The 21568-nt window shown below is 42.4% G+C and overlaps 1 pseudogene; it reads right to left on the minus strand.

Moving 5' to 3' along the window:
• LOC128602546 (uncharacterized) lies at nucleotides 1-97 on the minus strand (annotated as a pseudogene).
• Nucleotides 98-21568: the final 21471 nt, after the last annotated feature.

A 21568-nucleotide genomic window follows, 5' to 3' on the forward strand; every position in this document is an offset into this window, starting at 1 on the left:
TAACTTTTTCAAGTTGTCTGTACTAAAATTCGAGTTCATGTAACTTGCTAATCTTCTCTGTATCGTTCCAATTTTAATATATGTGCTGCCGTAGCACTTAATCTGGCTTATTTTCCTAACTTACATTAGCAAGTTCAACCAAATAAATAACCCATTTTTCCATATGAAAGACTTCATCAATTGTTCCCCTTATAAATTTACAAATGTAAACAGAACAAGTCAAACAGGTTCAAATATCCAGAGCTACAATAGCCAGTGTTTCTTTTAACTCTTTAAGCAAAAGGTTTAAAATGTAATATTGTGGTAAGATCAATTTGAGTAAACAAAAATCTATTACAATTGTAAAAAACAAATTAAATTACATGAATTTCTCAAAATAAACAGAAAAAGCAAGCAGAAATCTATTTTTGCCTAACAAAATTACATTTCAATTGCCCAATGTTTAAAGGTGAAAATATAAAACAGAATTGAAGTCATGCTGTTGAGGCATAGAAACTGTAACATACACAACACAACAACACATGAAATCTCTCTTACAAGAAATACATAACACCCATCTCTACTGCAGCAGTTTATTTTTAAGTGAATGTACTCGTACACTGCAGGCATTAGCTCCAATGTTCATGAACAGCCTCTGAATGACCTCAAAGGTGTATAAAGTTTTTGGGGTAGTTTATGTTAAGTGCTTAAAGCAATCCCATCAAGTTGACAATGCATTTGGTACATCACCAAGATTGCATACAACTTCTTCGATTACAAGAGCTACATCATTGCAGTCACATGGAATAGGGTCCATCACATCATCCACAACTGTAATGATTCCAACAGTCATGCCCTTGATTAAATCTTCTTCAGAATCTGTGTGCTGTATTATAAACAAAGACAAACTTTAAAATGTGCTTTCACACATACAACCTCACAAGCTCAACGACTTAAGAACAGCATGAGTGAACCGATCTTAACTTTACTAGTTATAGCACAAAATGAATTAATATTGAGTGAGTTATCCGTTCAGTCGAAGCCGACTTTCGGTCACTTTATTGATCATCATTCTCCATGCTTTCCTATCTTGGAATTAATATTAGAAAGTGGTAAATAATACAGTACAACTTCCTGAAATTTTTAATCTCTCATGAAAATAAAACAAGGTAAACTCCATCAAAATAGTTGGAAATATCAAAACATGGACTTCCATTATCTGAATATCTTCCAACATCCCTTCTTACTTTTTTCACAGACACTTACCTCACAGATCTTTAAGAAACTGAGATGGATTCCCCATGCATGTACAGTGGCATCCCCAGCAGTACTGCAACCCTCTGCAATTTGATGATTTGATGCATCAAAAGTACAAATGTATTATATTCAAATTATGCAGGACAAGAGAAATAGCAAGAAAGGAAATGACCACAGTGTTTGCAAAACAAGTACACTTGAAATAAATCTACTCACATTTTTATCCAGGCTCTCCAGTATGGCACTCATTTCTGCGATGTCTGCATAGCGCCTTGAGCGGTACAAATACAGCAGCTTTGAGACATGTTTGTCAAGACCCTCATAAAAGGACTTGCTCAGGTCCATCGACACCAGTCTGGTGAATTCTGCGCTGATCTTCAGTCATTACAGAACATCAAACAAACATAAGAGAAACATGTTAAACAACACTGCAAAAAAAAAGTCATTTGAAGTTTCACAGTGCCGGTCAAATGTCATAAGGTCCCATTCCAAAGTACTACAGCACTGCTGTACAATGTAGCCAAGTCCATAAAGTTACACTTTACTTTAGGTAAAAGAACAAAAAATGCAGTTTAATATTTTTTCCTTATTGGATATGACAAAAAAGACAAAGTTACTTCAGTGCCTGAAGTAATTCTATGGAGAAAAGAAAAAAAAAGACATTCAAAAATGTAATAAACAGTGTACACAAGCAAGATCAGGATCAAAGTAATAGTTTCTCACCAAATTTATATATATATATATATATATATATATATATATATATATATATATATATATATACAGTATCTCACAAAAGTGAGTACACCCCTCACATTTTTGTAAATATTTGATTATATCTTTTAATGTGACAACACTGAAGAAATGACACTTTGCTACAATGTAAAGTAGTGAGTGTACAGCTTGTATAACAGTGTAAATTTGCTGTCCCCTCAAAATAACTCAACACACAAAAAAAACCGTTGGCAACAAAAGTGAGTACACCCCTAAGTGAAAATGTCCAAATTGGGCCCAATTAGCCATTTTCCCTCCCCGGTGTCATGTGACTTGCTAGTGTTACAAGGTCTCAGGTGTGAATGGGGAGCAGGTGTGTTAAATTTGGTGTCATCTCTCTCACACTCCCTCATACTGGTCAATAGAAGTTCAACATGGCACCTCATGGCAAAGAACTCTCTGAGGATCTGAAAAAAAGAATTGTAGCTCTACATAAAGTTAGCCTAGACTATAAGCAGATTGCCAAGACCCTGACACTGAGCTGCAGCACGGTGGCCAAGACCATACAGCGGTTTAACAGGACAGGTTCCACTCAGAACAGGTCTCGCCATGGTCCACCAAAGAAGCTGAGTGCACATGCTCAGCGTCATATCCAGAGGTTGTCTTTGGGAAATAGATGTATGAGTGCTGCCAGCATTGCTGCAGAGATTGAAGGGGTGGGGAGTCAGCCGTCGTCCCAGAAGGAAGCCTCTTTTAAAGATGATGCACAAGAAAGCCCGCAAACAGTTTGCTGAAGACAAGCAGACTAAGGACATGGATTACTGGAACCATGTCCTGTGGTCTGATGAGACCAAGATAAACTTATTTGGTTCAGACGGTGACAAGCGTGTGTGGCGGCAACCAGGTGAGGAGTACAAAGACAAATGTGTCTTGCCTACAGTCAAGCATGGTGGTGGGAGTGTAATGGTCTGGGGCTGCATGAGTGATGCCGGCACTGGTAATACAGTTCATTGAGGGAACCATGAATGCCAACATGTACTGTGACATACTGAAGAATGATCCCCTCCCTTCGGAGACTGGGCCGCAGGACAGTATTCCAGGATGATAACGACCACTGCCTTGTTAAAGAAGCTGAGGGTGAAGGTGATGGATTGGCCAAGCATGTCTCCAGACCTAAACCCTATTGAGCATCTGTGGGGCATCCTCAAACTGAAGGTGGAGGAGCACAAGGTCTCTAACATCCACCAGCTCCGTGATGTTGTCATGGAGGAGTGGAAGAGGACTCCAGTGGCAACCTGTGAAGCTCTGGTGAACTCCATGCCCAAGAGGGTTGAGGCAGTGCTGGAAAATAATGGTGGCCACACAAAATATTGACACTTTGGGCCCAATTTGGACATTTTCATTTTCATTCATCACGTGACGGCCCCCTTTTTCCGAATGCAGTGGGGCTGTGAAGTGATGAACGAACTACTTGAACCAAAGACTCCAGAGGTGAACTAATCATTTCTGTTTCCGGTACAGAACCTATGGGGACTTTGCTGCGCATGCGCGGTCAAAAATGAACGAATCACTCTCTGAGACAACTCGTTGTTCCCGAATCATATTAAAGATTCGTTGAAAATGAACGAATCGTTCATGAACGACACATCACTACACAGTCTTCCTTCTGCTTCGCGCTTCACGTGAGATCTCGCAATGAAATGTTCAGAACGTGACATCATTATTGTATTGATTCAACACATGCTTTTAAGTTGAGGTGACCGATACTGTTGTTAATTCAATTTACAAACTAGTTGCGACAGTGAAAGTTTAACATATTAAGTTGACTGAAAAACTAAAAAAAACAATTTGTCGTGTCAACTTAAAAATTTACTTGGGAACAACTAAAACTCAAAATCATTTTTTACAGTGCAGGGAAGAGACAAAGAAACAAACAATGCTATTTGGTGTAGAAAGCAATACTGAAAGAATTAAATGGATCATTTAGAATACAGTGGGATGAAGATGAGACATGGGTGGACCTTCCAGCAGGACAACGATCCAAAGCATACAGTAAAGGAAACTCTCAATTGGTTTCAGAGAAAAAAAATCAAGGTGTCAATCACCTGACTTGAATCCAACTGAACAAGATTTAAAGACAATATGTTTAGAAGAATGGGCCAAAATCACACCTGAATACTGCGGCCGATTAATTTCTTCATACAGGAAGCATCTTCCAGCTGGCATTATAAACAAAGGCTTCTCCAGTAAGTATTAAATAAATTTCAGTTAGCATGTTCAATACTTTTTACCTGTGTCATTCCACATTATTCTACCTATTTTTATTTATGGAATTTACTGTTTACATTTGCAGAGTTCTTGAGTTAATACTGATGTCTGGTGAAAATTTCATGTTAATAGCCTCATTGGAAATATATTTACTGTATATGCTTGCATTTCAATGTCATCAAAACAAAAATAGCCTCAACATAATAAATACACTTATTTAGTTATTTATTTGAATCTGATGCTTTCAAATGATACCTTGTTTATGTATGTAAACAGAAGCATTTATTAGCAGTGAGCATTATATGTAACTTATACAGTCTCACTAAAATGGTGGGTGCTGGCATCTTCTTCGTCGGTAAGACAGTTTTATATTTGAGCGCTATCAAGTCGTGATTTTATGTAACTTGAGCGGCTCCAGCCACGTGAACAAAAGTGCGAATCTCATTGGTCGGCCAGTTTTTGACACGGCATATCAAAAAACCTGAACCGCTTGACGTTGAAACAATTTGCTGCTTTGACACCATGCATTTTAAGCCTGCATGTGAACAATCTCACTGACAGCCACTGGGCCGTTAAACAGACCGTATTTCATGTGAACAGGTCTTTAGTGAACCTGTGCCCACTGCAGCCTCAGTTTTCTGTTCCTGGCTGACAGAAGTGGAACCGGCCTTCTGCTGTTGTAGCCCATCCATCTCAAGGTTCGACATGTTGTGCATTCTGAGATGCTTTTCTGCTTATCACAATTGTATAAAGTGGTTATCTAAGGTACTATAGCCTTTCTGCCAGCTCGTAGCAGTCTGGCCATTCTCCATTGACCTCTCTCATCAACAAGGCATTTCTGTCAGCAGAAACTGCAACTAACTAGATGTTTTTTCTTTATTAGCAGAGATCGATATACAATAAGTGACAGTTTTCAAAATCCAGATGGTAATCCAAACAGGTAAACAAAGAGGCAAGGAATCAAGCCAAAAAACAATGGCTCACAAATGGAAACAAAGCAACATCTTTAAGGCTTTGTAATAGTAGTAGTAGTAATAATAATAATAATAATTATTATTATTATTATTAATATTGTTTTTGTTGTTGTTGCTGTTCTTGTTTATATAGCATATTTCATACAGAAAATGCAGCTCAAAGTAATTCACAATTGAAAAGTGTCATGTATTCCTCGTAATGAAGGTTAGTATGGATGCAAGTGCAGAAAGAGCTTTTAATAAAGAGAGGCAGGCAGACAAATCCAAATCATGAGACAATAGCGTGGTCGAAAAAAAACAGGCAATGGGTCAGGCGATCTACAAACAGGCATAAACTAGGCAAGGCAAGAATCGAGACAGAGAAACAAGAACCATGAAACAAAACGAGGAACAACGTATAAATGCTTGTTACTGTGATAACATTAGTAAAGAGACACAAGGGGTTTAAATGACAAATGTAATCAGGGGTGAAACACAAGACAGCTGAGAACAATGATGGCACACCTACGGGAAACAACCAATGACAATTCAGAGGCGGAGACAGGACATAAACCATAGCAAAAGCACGTGTAGAAAGTAAACACTGTCACTGAAGTAATCAATGTCACTGAAGACCCAAAAGCGCTAGCTCGAGGGGAAATCGTGACAAAAAGATATAATAAAATGATAAAATAATAATAAAACAATAATAATGCAAGACAACATAAAAATGTTATATTAAAAGTTAAAAAGGCTTTAAGAAATAAAAAATAAGTAATCAAACAGAATATAAAATACGATGAAAATCATTAAGAGATAAGCAGTTTATGCATAAAAACAAGAGGACTAATTAAAAGCCAAGGTAAATAAATGTGTTTTAAGCTGCTTTTTAAATATATTTAGTGACGGTGACTGATGGATATAGGCTGGGAGTGAGTTCCACATCCTGGGAGCATGGATACTAAAAGCAGTTTCACAAAGCGCCTTCTGCTAAAAGGAACCTTTTGAACCTTATATTTGTTAATCTTATATTTGTTTAAAAAATTACTTGGGGTGTAATCCATCTGGCATTCTACGAAATACACAGATGCAAAGCCATTAATAGTTTTAAAAATAAATAAGAGCACTTTAAAATCGATTCTGGATGTCACAGGTTACCAGTACAGTTCCTTTAGAATAGGAGTAATATGGTCTCTCTTTTTAGTTTGTGTTAGGTGCTGAGCAGCTGTATTTTGTACTAACTGTAATGAATAAATAGTGTTTTTGGGAAGTCCATAAAAGAGAGCATTACAGTAATTTAATATAATTTATTCATACATGGATGACTTTTTCTGCATCTTCTTTAGACAAAAAATGGATGAACTTTTGTAATGTCCCTCAAATAATAAAATGCAACCTTAGAGATATTGTTAATGTGAGGAAAAAATCTGACATCAAAGTCAACTATTACACCCAGATTTCTAGCCCGTGTTTTGATCAATAAAGAGAGAGAACTCAGCTTGTTAAATAAGCATTCTCTTTTTTGTTTATCTCCTACAGTTATCCTGGTTTAACTGTAGATAGGTCTGTGACATCCAGTTAGATATTTCATTCAAGCATGTAACTAATTTGTTAATTGGCTCTTAATTACCCGTTGACATTGATATATAAAGTTTTGTGTCATCTGCATAACTATGAAAACTTCATGTCTACCAAGAGGTAACATGTCGTGTGAGAAAAGCAAGTCCTAAAATGGATCCTTGTGGAATTCCAAATGAAATCATATTGTCTTCATGTGTGACTTCCCTATTTAAGCTAAATCTGTCTACCACACAAGTATGGCCTAAACCAGCTTAGTATGGCTTCTGAGAGTCCTACCCAATGTTCAGGTCTGTGTAGAACAGTATCATGGTCTACAGTATCAAAAGCTGTACTCAGGTCAAATAGGAAATGTGGAAATGGAAATGTGATTGGAACTGGCACTTAGCCCATCATTTAAAATTCTGACAATGGTGGTCTCAAAAGGCTGATAGGAATTTTTCAGACATTATTCAAAATAAGAAAATCATGAAGCTGAATAAAAACAGCTTTTTCTAAAGTTTTAATTAAAAATGGTCGGTTAGATATAGCTCTAAAATGACTAAAAATAGCTGTATCCGAAGCAGATTTTAAAGTTAAGGTCTAATCATAACTATCTTCAGGGCATTCAGGAAGTCACCAGAAGACAGTAAGAAGTTCACAGTATCTAAAACATCATACAAGACACAGAGTAAAATTTTCTTTTAAAAAGGCAGTAAAGATTGGGTCAAATTCACAAGTAGTGGATTTTATTTTCTGTTCAATTCTTATAAGATTTTGCAAAATAATGGTGCAAAATGAATGCAAAATAACAGACATAGAAGGTACAAAACGACAGCCGGTAAATAAAATGTCTGTCTCTTAAGGAAGATAAAGCTGGTAAGAGTTTGATTTTAATTCGATTGTTTTTGTTTCTTTAACAAGAATTCTTTGTGTGTATATTGTCATAGTTGTTCACTATAAACATGTTACAGTAGGTTATCTGAGGTCACATTGTCACATCATCCTCTCATTCATCAGTACATGAAGGCAGGGACATGATCACATTATCCAACCTGAGCTTTTGAAATGATTGTGATCCTACATTATTTGTTTACCTTAATGCCAAACGATTAATACCTTAACATACACACAATGATTTGTCTCAGAGAGTGATTCGTTCATTTTTGACCATGCATGCGCTGCAACATTCCCATAGGTTCTGTACAGGAAACAGAAATGATTAGTTCACGTGTCGAGTCTTCAGGTTCGAGTCGTTCATTCTTACGGTGACCGCCCCATAGGCAATGCACCATGCAATACCGGAAACAGAAATTATTAGTTCATGTCTCGAGTCTTCGGGTTCGTGTTGCTCGTTCATCACCTCACAGTCCCACTGCATTCAGCCTATGGGACGATCATGGGATGAACGAATGACTCGAACCTGAAGTCTCAAGAGGTGAACTTATCATTTCTGTTTCCAAGGAACAGACATGACAAATGTGATGTAACAAAAGAACGACTTGAGGTGAACTAACAGACTGCATAGTCTGAAGACCCAGCTAAGTTATTAATGAATCATTTCTGTTTCTCATAATTTGGTCTTGGCTGCATATGCCTATAGTGTATTTTTTATTCCAAATGTGATCAACATTTGTGTAAGTACTAGATGTGTTGGCAAATTTAGCATGTAACATTTTAATTATATGCTGCTGAAATCAATAAAATGACTCGAAAAATGATTTGTTCTTTTTGCTGAGTTAGTAAAATGATCCGAACTTCCCATCATTACTGCTAACATCTGAAAATCAGCCACACAGAAGAGCATGACAAGCTACAACTGAAGCAGCTAGAGGAGAGGGAGGGAACTCAGACACACCACTTGGAGCCAGAGTTCTGATGTGCTGAGCAAATGACATGACATGGATGTGACAATCAGTGTCCATTTCATATTAGGGGCATAATTGTATACATTATTTGGATTGAACAGATAATGCATCCAAAACAAATACAAATACAAACCTAAATTGTAAATGAATATTTGTTTCTTTTTTTGCCAGCTTCACACTAAGTATGTGCATCTGGATCCCGCTAGACAAAACAAACAAAAAACTTCTGCAAGGTTTTTCTTTATATTTAAATTCAAAAAAATAAAGTTGCAGGCCATAGTTAAACGAGAGTTTCATGTCATAGTCTTGTTCTAAGTTTTGTGTTTCATGCCTCATTTCTTCTTTGATAGAAGTTTAAGTTAGTTAAAAGTGGTAGTGTTTCCATGCCCTGGTTAAGTTCATGTTTCTTGTGTCAGCTCTAGTTTTATGTTGAGACCTTGTTTCCTGCCTCATAGTACCTTGACTTTAGTGGTAAATAAAGACTTTACTCCTGCGCTTACTTCCTGTCCCAGTCGTGTTTCGTAACAAATGTCAATAAATGAAGACCGCCTGTAATTTTATCTTTTCAGTGAACAGTCGAGACCAGTCAGACAGGGTAACAGGAAAATACGAGGAAATAAATTACTTTTGTCTTATTGGCTGACAGCTCTCAATTCTGCCAAACGCTACCTTACAGTCAGTTCGAGGGAAAATGGATATATGCTGATTTTTTTTTTAAACAGTAAACGGGTTGAAACGGAAACAGTGACATCCTCTGATGCTGAGCAGGAAAAAAAGGTGTGTAAATGTCTATAAGTTTGTAGTGTATTTTTGTAGGTGTAACGAAACACAGGGATGGACAGGAAGTAAGCGCAGGAGCGCTGTCTTTATTAATAAACAAAGAAGCAAACAGACAAACACAAGAAACGCGGTCTAGGTTGAACAGGACTATGGTCTAGGCATTACTCGGGAACGGAACAGGGACATGAGACCGCTAGCATGCTACCCGCATTCACTACTGAACTAACACACGTGCTAAACACTACAAATGTTACTAACGCTGCAACCGATAATACTGCGCGAAGTGCGCAGCCACACGAGGGGTTTAAATAGCCAACATAATTACACTAAACATAAACACCTGGCTCAAATTAAGCTACACCCTCGCACATCCAGCCAATGTCCAAGCAGGAAGAGAACGAAACCAAAACAATAGTGTCAAGTGTCTTGTTGGAAGCTGCGCCGCAGTGCCTCTGCCGGCCGTGACGTAACAGAACCCCCCTCCAAAGGCGCCACTCCCGGACTGCCAAAAACCCCCCTCCAACGGGGGTCCTGGGCCCCTGGGAAAGCTGTCTTTCACTGCCACAGAAAATGAGGTGGCCTCCGCTGGGCAGCAGACTGGCAGAGCACCACCCCCGGCGGCATGAGAAAGCTGGGCGCCGCCCCCGACGGCACTGAAACGCTGGGCGTCGGCCCCCGGCAGCACGAGAACGCTGGGCGCCGCCCCTGACAGCACTGGAATGCTGGGTGCCGCCCCCGGCAGTATGAGAATGATGGGCAATGTCCCCGGCGATGCTGGAAGGCTGGGCGGCACCCTTGGCGGGACTGGAACTCTGAGGGGCGTCCTCAGCAGGGCTGGAGCTCAGGGTAGCTGCCTCGGCCGGGCAGGGCAGCGGGACGGCCTCCTCGGCTGGGCTGGACAGCAGGACAGCTTCCTCGGCTGTGCAGGGCAGCGGGACGGCTTCCTCGGCTGGGCTGGACAGCAGGACAGCTTCCTCGGCCGTGCAGGGCAGCAGGATGGCCTCCTCAGCTGGGCTGGACAGCAGCACAGCTTCTACAGCTGTGCAGGGCAGCGGGACGGCCTCCTCAGCTGGGCTGGACAGCAGGACAGCTTCCTCGGCTGGGCAGGACAGCAGGACGGCCTCCTCGACAGCTGAGACCTCCCCGCAGGTCTCACGCTGGAGCTCTGAGGCCACCAAGTTGACCTCAGACGGGGGGCCAGAGGTTGCCATGTTAACCTCTGGCTGGAGCTCCACGGCTGAGACCTCCCCGTAGGTCTCAGGCTGGAGCTCTGCAGTCGTCGTTGCCCCCCCCAAAAAAGTTCTGGGCCAGCCTTCAATTCCGGACTGGGCAGCGTGACTGGATCTTTAGCAGGGCAGCATGGTGGCGAGTTGTTCCGCTCCACGAGACGGGAGCGAAGCGCTTCCTCCACGCCCCGGAGCAGCCGATCTGCTTCTTCCAACCGCTGCTTCCGCTGGAAATCCTCCTGCTGCCTCAATAGCGCAGCTTGGTGTTCCTCCTGCTGCTTGCGCTGCCAGGCGTAGTACTCCTCCATTGTCGGGAAGTTCCAAAAATAAATAAATTTTCGGACTCCGGGCTCTCCTGCTACTTCCATTTCTGGGCGCAGTATTCTGTAACGAAACACAGGGATGGACAGGAAGTAAGTGCAGGAGCGCTGTCTTTATTAATAAACAAAGAAGCAAACAAACAAACACAAGAAATGCGGTCTAGGTTGAACAGGACTATGGTCTAGGCATTACTCGGGAACGGAACAGGGACATGAGACCGGTAGCATGCTACCCGCATTCACTACTGAACTAACACACGTGCTAAACACTACAAATGTTACTAACGCTGCAACCGATAATACTGCGCGAAGTGCGCAGCCACATGAGGGGTTTAAATAGCCAACATAATTACACTAAACATAAACACCTGGCTCAAATTAAGCTACAACCTCGTACATCCAGCCAATGTCCAAGCAGGAAGAGAACGAAACCAAAACAATAGTGTCACGTGTCTTGTTGGAAGCTGCGCTGCAGTGCCTCTGCCGGCTGTGGCGTAACAGTAGGTTTGATAGGCTTTGAAAGTAACGTGAAAGTAAAGTAATTGGTAATCGGATTACTTTTTACATGCTGTAATTAGTAATGTAATCAGATTACAATTTTAAAGAAGTAATTAGTAATATGTAGTGGATTACTTTTTTGAGTAACTTGTAAAGTTACTTGTAGAGTTACACTGGTTGTCATGACAGTAACTTTGTTTACTTGTGGCATGTGTGTTTTGTTTTGGTTTCTGTCCTGTCTTCACCCCGTCATGCTATTGATTTTTTCCTAATGTCTCAGCTGTTTTGTGTTATCCCCTTGATTGTGTTTAGGATTTAAAACCCTTGTGTGCCTTTGTTTGGGGTGTAGTATAGGCTCAGTTACCTTGTGTTCTGTTGGTACCAAACCTTGATTTTCTCGTCTTTGCCTTTCACTGTTTTAAACCTTGTTTCTGCCCTTTGATTCGGTTTTGTGCCTTGTCTAGTTTAGCCTGATTGTTCATGACCTCACCACTGCCTGTTTATTGTTTATAAACCCTTTGGATTTTTCTGTCTGGATTATTTAATAAACACCGTTTTTAGCATGCATACCTGCAATTTCCACCACGTGACAGATTACTTCACCTCTACAATGGATGTGTCATGATCTCCCCTTCTGGCAGCACGCTCAGAGAGATGAGAGGGCGGGCGCATGCACAAGCTACATTCACGAGTGCTCAGCGAGCGCATGCTCTACGGATGTTGAGAACTGTGACATTGCTTACTGTGGACATGTGCATTTGTTTTGTTTCCGTTCTGTCTCTTCCCCGTTCTGTCATTGGCTGTTGTTCGAGGGTGTGTCTAGATTGGTGTCAGTCTCCAGCACTTAACAATGATTATGTTCGCTTATATACCGCGCGCCTCCCAGTACACGGGCGGAGTATTAGATATAGTTAGTATAGTTAGATACGCTGTTTAAGTTACCTTGATAGATTAGTTAGTTTACACTTTAGATTAGTTCATTAGTCCACGCTGGTTTTTCCGCTCCCAGTTTATAGTACTAGTTAATGTTTCTTGTTTTGTGTTTTTGACCCTGTTTTCAGAGACCACGACTTTGATTCCTGCCTTGCCCCGTTTATGCCTGTTTGCCGATCACCCGACTCTTTGCCTGTGTTGACTACGTTTTTGGGATTATGATTTGGATTTGTCTGCCTGCCCTAAAATAAATACGTCCTTACCTGCACCTGCTTCTGTACTCTACTCCCTTACATCTCGGGCGTGACAGAATACTCCGCCCAAAACATGGAAGCAGCAGGAGAACGAGGAGAGCATCACGGCAGTCAATATACGGATTACTGGCCACGATTGTTATCAGTGCAGTTTCCCCAGAGGACTGCCCCTGAACTCCCACCTGAGACACATGGGTTAGAGAGCTACCCAATGATGTTCCTGTGCCACTGCCAAGTGTACTTCTGTAGCCTGGCGTATCCCAAGCCTGACAAGAAACAGTGGCTTGGGTTCTTAGTGTCCGGGTTTTGCGGCCCGGCCTGTGACTGGGCGGATCAGCTGGTACGTACAGGTTCCACCGTCCTCAATGATGACACTCGGTTTGCGGAACTTTTTCTGGAGTTCACGCAGCCAGGGCAGCTACATGGCCTCGATTTACTGGGGTGGAGCATCAATGGGATGACCCAGGCTGACCCGCTATTTCACCTATATTATAAGTGGATGGACATGGCAGAATCCGCAGCTTCGTTTCAGGTGCCGGCCAACGTGGTGGAGGTGGCACCGACCTGTATGGCTGAGGGGTGCTGGAAAGAGGCTCCGCTGCGGTGTCCTATATGCACGTAACTAGGTATCCAGGAATCATTTTTCTGCTCTCAGCAATGCTTCAAGAGCAGTTGGCATAAACACAGACGGCTACATAAGAAAGCACCTGCAGAGCTCCAGCCCGAGGTCAATGTGGTGACCTCAGAACCAGACCTGAGACCCATGAGGTGGTCTCACCCGCCGAGCATCAGCCAGAGGTCAACACGGTGACCTCAGAGCTCCAGCTCGAGACCCACGAGGTGGTCTCGCATGCTGAGCTCCAGCCAGAGGTCAATGTGGCAAGCTCCGAGTTCCAGTCAGAGGTCAACGTGGCGACCTCAGAGCTCCAGCTTGAGACCCACGAGGAGGTCTCAGCACCTGAACTACAGTCAGAGGTCAATGTGGCGACCTCAGAGCTACAGCTTGAGACCCACGAGGAGGTCTCAGCACCTGAGCTCCAGCCAGAGATCCACGAGGAAGTCTTACACGCTGAGCACCAGCCAGAGGTCAACATGGCGACCTCAGGGCTCCAGCCAGGGGTCAACATGATGACCTCAGAGCTCTAGACAGAGGTCAACATGGTGACCTCAACCCCAGAGTTGCAGCCTGAGACCCATGAGGAGGTCTCAGTTTCAGAGCTTCAGCCAGAGGTCAACATGGTGACCTCATCCCCAGAGTTTCAGCCTGAGACCCATGAGGGGGTCTCAGCCCCAGAATTCCAATGTAATGCCAAGTTCCTGTCCCAGGTTGAGGAGACGGCCAACTCAAGCTCTGCTCATGCCAAGTTCCTGTCCCAGGTCAAAGAGACGGCCTCCCAGGACACATTAGTGTCCCAGGTCGAAGAGACGACCAACCCAAGCTCTGCTCATGCCAAGTTCTTGACCCAGGTTGAAGAGATGGCCAACCCAGGCCCTGCTCACGCCAAGTTCCTGTCCCAGGTCGGTGCCGAAGTCAGTACCGACCAGGTTCTGCTCATGCCTGAAGTTGTGGTCACGAACAACCAAGCTCTGATCACACCGGAGTCTGCTGATACAGACAACCAGGTTCTGCTCACGCTTGACACCGACGACACGGACGACCAAGTTCCCCTCACGACCGAGTCTGCTGACATGACCAACCAAGTTATGCCCACGCCAGAGTCTGTAGATACGACCAACCAAGTCCTGCTCACACCCAAATCTGCTGACACGGACAACCAGGTTCTGCTCACACCCGAGTCTGCTGACACGGGTAACCAAGTTCTGCTCACAACTAAGTCTGTAGATACGACCAATGAAGTCCTGCTCACGCCGACATCTGCTGACACAGCCAACCAAATTCAGCCTGCAGAGTCCACTGAGGACGTCGCTCTGCTTTCCTGCTCCGCTGAGGACGTCGCTTTGCTTTCCTGCTCCGCTGAGGACGTTGCTCTGCTTTCCTGCTCCGCTCATGGCGTCGCTCTGTTTTTCTGTTCTGCTGAGTACATCGCTTTGCTTTTTGGTTCTGCTGAGGACGTCGCTTTGCTTTTCTGTTCCACTGAGGATGCTGCGCAGTCTCCTGGTTCAGCTGGGGACATTTTGCCCAGGGGGCCAGGACTGCCAATGGAGAGGAGTGTTTTGAGGTGCTCCGGGAGATGCGCCCTTGGGGGGGGTTATGTCACGATCTCCCCTTCTGGCAGCGCGCTCGGAGAGATGAGAGGGCGCACGCATGCACGAGCTACATGCACGAGTGCTCAGCAAGCGCATGCTCTTCGGATGTTGACAATTGTGACATTGTTTACTGTGGACATGTGCATTTGTTTTGTTTCTGTTCTGTCTCCTCCCTGTTCTGTCATTGGCTTATATACCGTGCGTCTCCCAGTACACGGGCGGAGTATTAGATATAGTTAGTATAGTTAGATACGCTGTTTAAGTTACCTTGATAGATTGAGCTAGTTTACACTTTAGATTAGTTCATTAGTCCACGCTGGTTTTTTGGCTCCCAGTTTATAGTACTAGTTAATGTCCTTACCTGCACCTGCTTCCGTACTCTACACGTCTCATGACGTGACAGGATGCAGCAGGAAAACAGAGGGGATTTCACCCCAGGGAGACCAAGATAACCATGCCAGCATTTGATTCAGTACAATTTCCCCAGTGGACTCACCTGGATGTTCTGGCTCCCTTAGAGGGCTTTGAAAGATTTCTGAATGGATTTTTTTCTAAAGTGCCAAATTTATTTTGAGAACCTGTTAAACCCCAAGCCCAAAGAGAAGCAGTAGCTGGGGTTCATGTTGTCCTGTTTCATGGGCACAGCCCGCCAGTGGGCGGGCTCCTAATCGCACGGGCAACTTCAGCCTGGGTAGCATGGCTGAGTTCTTGTGCCTCATGAGGTTAATTTTTGATAACGCAGACTTTCAGTTTGATTTGGAGGAAGTTTTGGGGAGGGCCAGGTGGTCTCTCCTGTAGCACTACAGCCAGAGGTCAATATGGTGACCTCATCTCCAGATCTCCAGCCTGAGACCCATGAGTTAGTTTCTCCTGCCAAGCTCCAACCAGAGGTCAACGTGGCAACCTCAACTCTAGAGGCTGTTGGCCTGAGGCTGACAAGACAGCCTCCCAAGCCAGGCATAAGATCTTTCCCCACCCACCCTCCCCTACTGCAGATCTCACTCAGCATCCCTGTTCAACTGAGGATGCTGCTCAGCCTCCCTGTTCAGCTGAAGGTGTTGCTCCACCTCCTGGTTCAACTAAGACTCCGCTTCACCTCCCTGCTCCGCCTCGGATTTGACTATACCAGGCTCCTCTTCAGATATCGCTCTGCCTTCTTGCTCAGCTGAGGACATAGCTCCGCCAACCTGCTCGGCTGAGGACGTCGCTCTGCCATCCTGCTACTTTGAGGTTGTCATTCTGCCTCCATGCTCCTCTGAAGACATCACTCTTTTTCTCTGCTTTGCACCATGTGTCGGTCCCCCTTCTTGCTCCATGGAGGACACTGCTCCCCCTCTGGCCGCACGGAGAACTTTGCTCCCCCTCTGACCTCAGATTTTAATGTAAACAATTATATTACATATCATCTTATGTCAGAGAATGTGAAACATGTCAGAGTATCTTATGTCATAACGTGAAAATGTCATACTGGAGCACGTCACGCAATTGATTGTCAGAGCACATTTGATGAAAACTATCTTTCTTCACATCAGTTCTCACTTTTTTCACCTTTTCGCACTTTATTATAATGTTATAGATTTTAATGTAAACAATCAAATTATGACTGGCACCCTGTCCAGGGTGTACCCCGCCTTGTGCCCGATGTTCCCTGGGATAGGCCGCAGGTTCCCCCGCGACCCTGAAGAAGGAGTAAGCGGTAGAAGATGGATGGATGGATGGACAATCAAATTACGTATCACTTTACCTCAGAAAATGTGAAACATGTCAGAGTATTGTAAGAATTACAGACTGCCTCTCAGCGGATTCCAACCCGAACTAGTTAGGACAAGCTTGTTCCCCAAAAAGGCTGAATTATCAAAGGGACAATTTATCTGGGTCACAGCAATATGTGTATATTTACCATCTAAAGTGACTTTCACACAGTTAGCATGGGAGCGGCAATGGGACATCAAGAACCATCCCTGAACAAAGGGCTAGGTGACCGTAATTAGCATGTCTGTCTCGATAATCCCATCTCCTCACCATTTGGGGTCACACCTGTAACAACATCCGTACTGTGAGAGTGGAAAGTGATCACATCAAATGCTATCCGTGATATACATTTAGAATGAAACTTCATTTACATTACATACAGAGAAACCTGGTTGGAAACAGTATAAAAATGTGTGTGTTGATATCATTCGGGGTTCACTTTGACTCCGATGAACCCGAAGTGCTTCATGTACTTTGTCACTGCTACGCTGTAATAAAGTTATTCTTCTTTGAGATCTTCGACATCCTCTTCATTATTTCTTACAGTATCTTATTATATAAAAATGTGAAAAATGTTATACTGGAGTACGTCACGCAATTCAATATATATGTTTGTTAGAAAAATCATTTTCGTTTGTGCCTAGCGGCTTGAAAATCGCTGTATAGCGTTTTCAGTGCATGAAGCGCATCCTTGTATATGCACACACAGGACAAATGATAACACCAAATGTCAGAGCACATGTGATGAAAACTGCCTTTCTTCACTTCAATTCTCACTTTTATCACCTTTTCGTACTGTATTATCATGTTATATTTTAATGTGAACAATCATAGTAAGTATCATTTTATGTCAGAAAATGTGAAACATATCAGAGTATTTTATAATGTCATAATGTGAAAAATGTCATACTAGAGCATGTCAGGCAATTTATTGTCAGAGCACATGTGATGAAAACTGCCTTTCTTCACTTCAATTCTCACTTTTTTCACCTTTTCTAACTTTGATTACATTATAATCTATAACATGATAATAATCATATTTACGTATCACTTTACGTCAGAAATGTCATATGAAAAATTTCATACTGGAGCACATCACGCAGTTGATTGTCAGAGCACATTTGATGCAAGCCTATCCCTACCCTAAAACTAGCTTATGCTAGTGTTAAGCTTGGGCTAGGCTTACATCAAATGTAAGCCTAGCATAACCCTAACCCTAGCATAATAGTAACCCAGGCCCAACCCTAACACTAGCATAACAATAACCCAAGCCCAACCCAAACACTAACAAAAGAGTAAATCTAGCCCAACCCTAACACTAGCATAATAGTAACCCTAGCCCAACACTAACATAATAGTAGCCCTATCCCAACGCTAACGCCAGCATAACAGTAACCCTTGCCCAACCCTAACACTAGCAAAATAGTAACCCTAGCCCAACCCTAACACCCGCATAATAGTGACCATAGCCCAACCCTAACACTAGCATAATAGTAACCGTAGCCAAACCCACACACTTGCATTATAGTAACCCTAGCCAAACCCTAACACTCGTATTATAGTAACCCTAGCCAAACCCTAACCCTAGCATAATAGTAACCCTAGCCCAACCCTAACACTTGCATAATAGTAACCCTAGCCCAACCCTCACACTCGCATTATAGTAACCCTAGCCAAATCCTAACACTAGCATAATAGTAACCCTAGCCAAAACTTAACACTCGCATTATATTAACCCTAGCCAAACCCTAACTCTATCACAATTGTAACAATAGTCCAATCCTAACACTAGCACAATAATAACCCTAGCCAAACCCTAACCATCGGTTTATAGTAACCCTAGCCCTATCCAACCCTTAGCATAATAGTAACCCATTCCCAACGCTAACACTAGCATAACATTAACCCTTGCCCAACCCTAACACTGGCATAATAGTAACCCTAGTCCAACCCTAACCCTAGCATGATAGTAATCCTAGCATAACCCTAACCCTAGCATAATAGTAACACTAGCCCAACCAAAACACTCGCATAATAGTAACCCTAGCCAAAATTTAACACTCGCATTATATTAACCCTAGCCAAACCCTAACTCTATCACAATTGTAACAATGGATGTTGTTAACATGTTGTAAACATGTCTGTCTCGATAATCCCATCTCCTCACCATTTGGGGTCACACCTGTAACAACATCCGTACTGTGAGAATGGAAAGTGATCACATCAAATGCTATCCGTGATATACATTTAGAATGAAACTTCATTTACATTACATACAGAGAAACCTGGTTTGAAACAGTATAAAAATGTGTGTGTTGATATCATTCGGGGTTCACTTTGACTCCGATGAACCCGAAGTGCTTCATGTACTTTGTCACTGCTACGCTGTAATAAAGTTATTCTTCTTTGAGATCTTCGACATCCTCTTCATTATTTCTTACAGTATCTTATTATATAAAAATGTGAAAAATGTTATACTGGAGTACGTCACGCAATTCAATATATATGTTTGTTAGAAAAATCATTTTCGTTTGCGCCTAGCGGCTTGAAAATCGCTGTATAGCGTTTTCAGTGCATGAAGCACATCCTTGTATATGCACACACAGGACAAATGATAACACCAAATGTCAGATGATGCATGACAGTGATAGTGATAGTGACAGTGATAGCATGATAGTAATCCTAGCATAACCCTAACCCTAGCATAATAGTAACACTAGCCCAACCAAAACACTCGCATAATAGTAACCCTAGCCAAAATTTAACACTCGCATTATATTAACCCTAGCCAAACCCTAACTCTATCACAATTGTAACAATGGACCAACCCTAACCGGAGCGTAATAGTAACCCTAGCCAAACCCCAACAGTAGCATAATAGTAACCCTAGCCAAACCCTAACACTCGCATTATAGTAGCCCTAGCCCAACCCTAAAACTAGCATAATATTAACCCTAGCCCAACCCTAACACTTTCCTAATAGTAACTCTAGTCAAGCCCTTACACTCGCATTATAGTAACCCTAGCCATACCATAACTCTGGCACAATAGTAACCCTAGCCCAACCCTAACATAGTAAACCTGCCCCAACCCTAACACTAGCAGAATAATAACCCTAGCCACCCTAACAGTAGCACAATGGTAACTCTAGCCCAAGCCTAAAACTAGCGTAATAGTAACCCTTGCCAAACCCTAACACAATCAGTTATGCTCAAATTATCGTAACCCTAGCCAAACCTTAACACTCGAATTATAGTAACCCTAGCCAAACCTTAACACTCTCATTACAGTAACCCTCGCCAAAGCCTAACACTTGCAGTATTGTAACCCTAGCCAAACCCTAACACTTGCATTATAGTAACCCTAGCCAAACCTCACAATAGCATAATAGTAACCCTAGCCAAACTCTGACCCTAGTATTATAGTAACCCTAGCCCAACCTTAACAGTAGCATAATTGTAACTCTAGCCAAAACTTAGCACTTGCATTATAGTAACCCTAGCCAATCCCTAACACTCGCATTATAGTAACCCTAGCCAAATCCTAATTCTAGCACAATAGTAACCCTAGCCCAACCCTAACCCTAGCATAATAGTACACCTAGCCCAACCCTATCACTAGCATAATAGTAACCCTAGCCCAACCCTAACACTAGCAGAATAGTAACCCTAGTCAAACCCGAACACTCTCATTAAAGTAACCCTAGCCATACCTTAACTCTGGCACAATAGTAACCCTAGCCCAACCCTAGCATAATAGTAAACCTGCCCCAACCCTAACACTCGCAGGATATTAACCCTAGCTGACCCTAACACTAGCACAATAGTAACCCAGGCCCAACCCTAACACTAGCATAACAGTAACCCTAGCCCAATCCTAACACTAGTGCAACTTTAACACTAGCATTATAGTAACCCTGGCCCAACCCTAACACAATAGTAACCCTAGCCAAACCCTACAACTAGCATAATAGTAACCCTAGCCAAACCCTAACACTAGCATAATAGTAACCCTAGCCCAACCCTTACACTCGCATTATAGTAACCCTAGCCAATCTCTAACACTCGCATTATAGTAACCGTAGCCAAAGCCTAACACTTGCATTATAGTAACCCTAGCCAAACCCTAACACTCGCACAATTGTAACAATAGGCCAACCCTAACCCTAGCATAATAGTAACCCTAGCCCAACCCTAACACTCGTGTAATAGTAACCCTAGCCAAACCCTAGCACTTACATTTCTAGTAATCCTAGCCAAACCCTAACACTTGCGTTATAATAACAATCGCCAAACCCTAACTCTAGCACAATAGTAACCCTAGCCCCACCTTAACTCTAGCACAATAGTAACCCTAGCCCAACCCTAACCTGAGCATAGTAACTAAAGGAAAATGTAACATCTCACATACAAACTACTTTAAAATTCATCAAAAAATTACAAAAAATACAAAAAAATTCATCAAATTTGCACAACATGCAGCACAAAATGAAAACCCAAATGTGCTCTCACCACATAGATGTTTTAGATTTTAAAAAAAATGGACATCAGCTGCAAGAAGGGCTTTACTATAAACAGGACAGTGGACTTTTATGCTGATCTATGACTACAATGGATTTACAGTAAGACTGAATGGAGTTGGGGTTCCTGGGTGGAGGGTATGGATGGGGGATCTGATGGGGCTCTTTTTTATGTAAATATGTAAATATACCACATTGATGCATTAAAGGCATCTTAAAAATAAAAAAAAATAAAAAGTCTCTCTCTCACACACACACACACACTACAGTTCATAAATGATGATTGTTGTCATTTTATTTTAAACATTATAAAAGTATTTGTATTAGTTATTGCATAAGTACTACTACTACTACTACTACTACTAATAATAATAATAATAATAATAAGAAGAAGAAGAAGAAGAAGAAGAAGAATTTTTATCTATTTATTTATTTATTTATTTAAGCTTAGCTAACACACACACGCACGGCTAACTGTGTGT

This window comes from Ictalurus furcatus, chromosome 26 (genome assembly GCF_023375685.1).
Source record: "Ictalurus furcatus strain D&B chromosome 26, Billie_1.0, whole genome shotgun sequence".
Classification (NCBI taxonomy): Eukaryota; Metazoa; Chordata; class Actinopteri; order Siluriformes; family Ictaluridae; genus Ictalurus; species Ictalurus furcatus.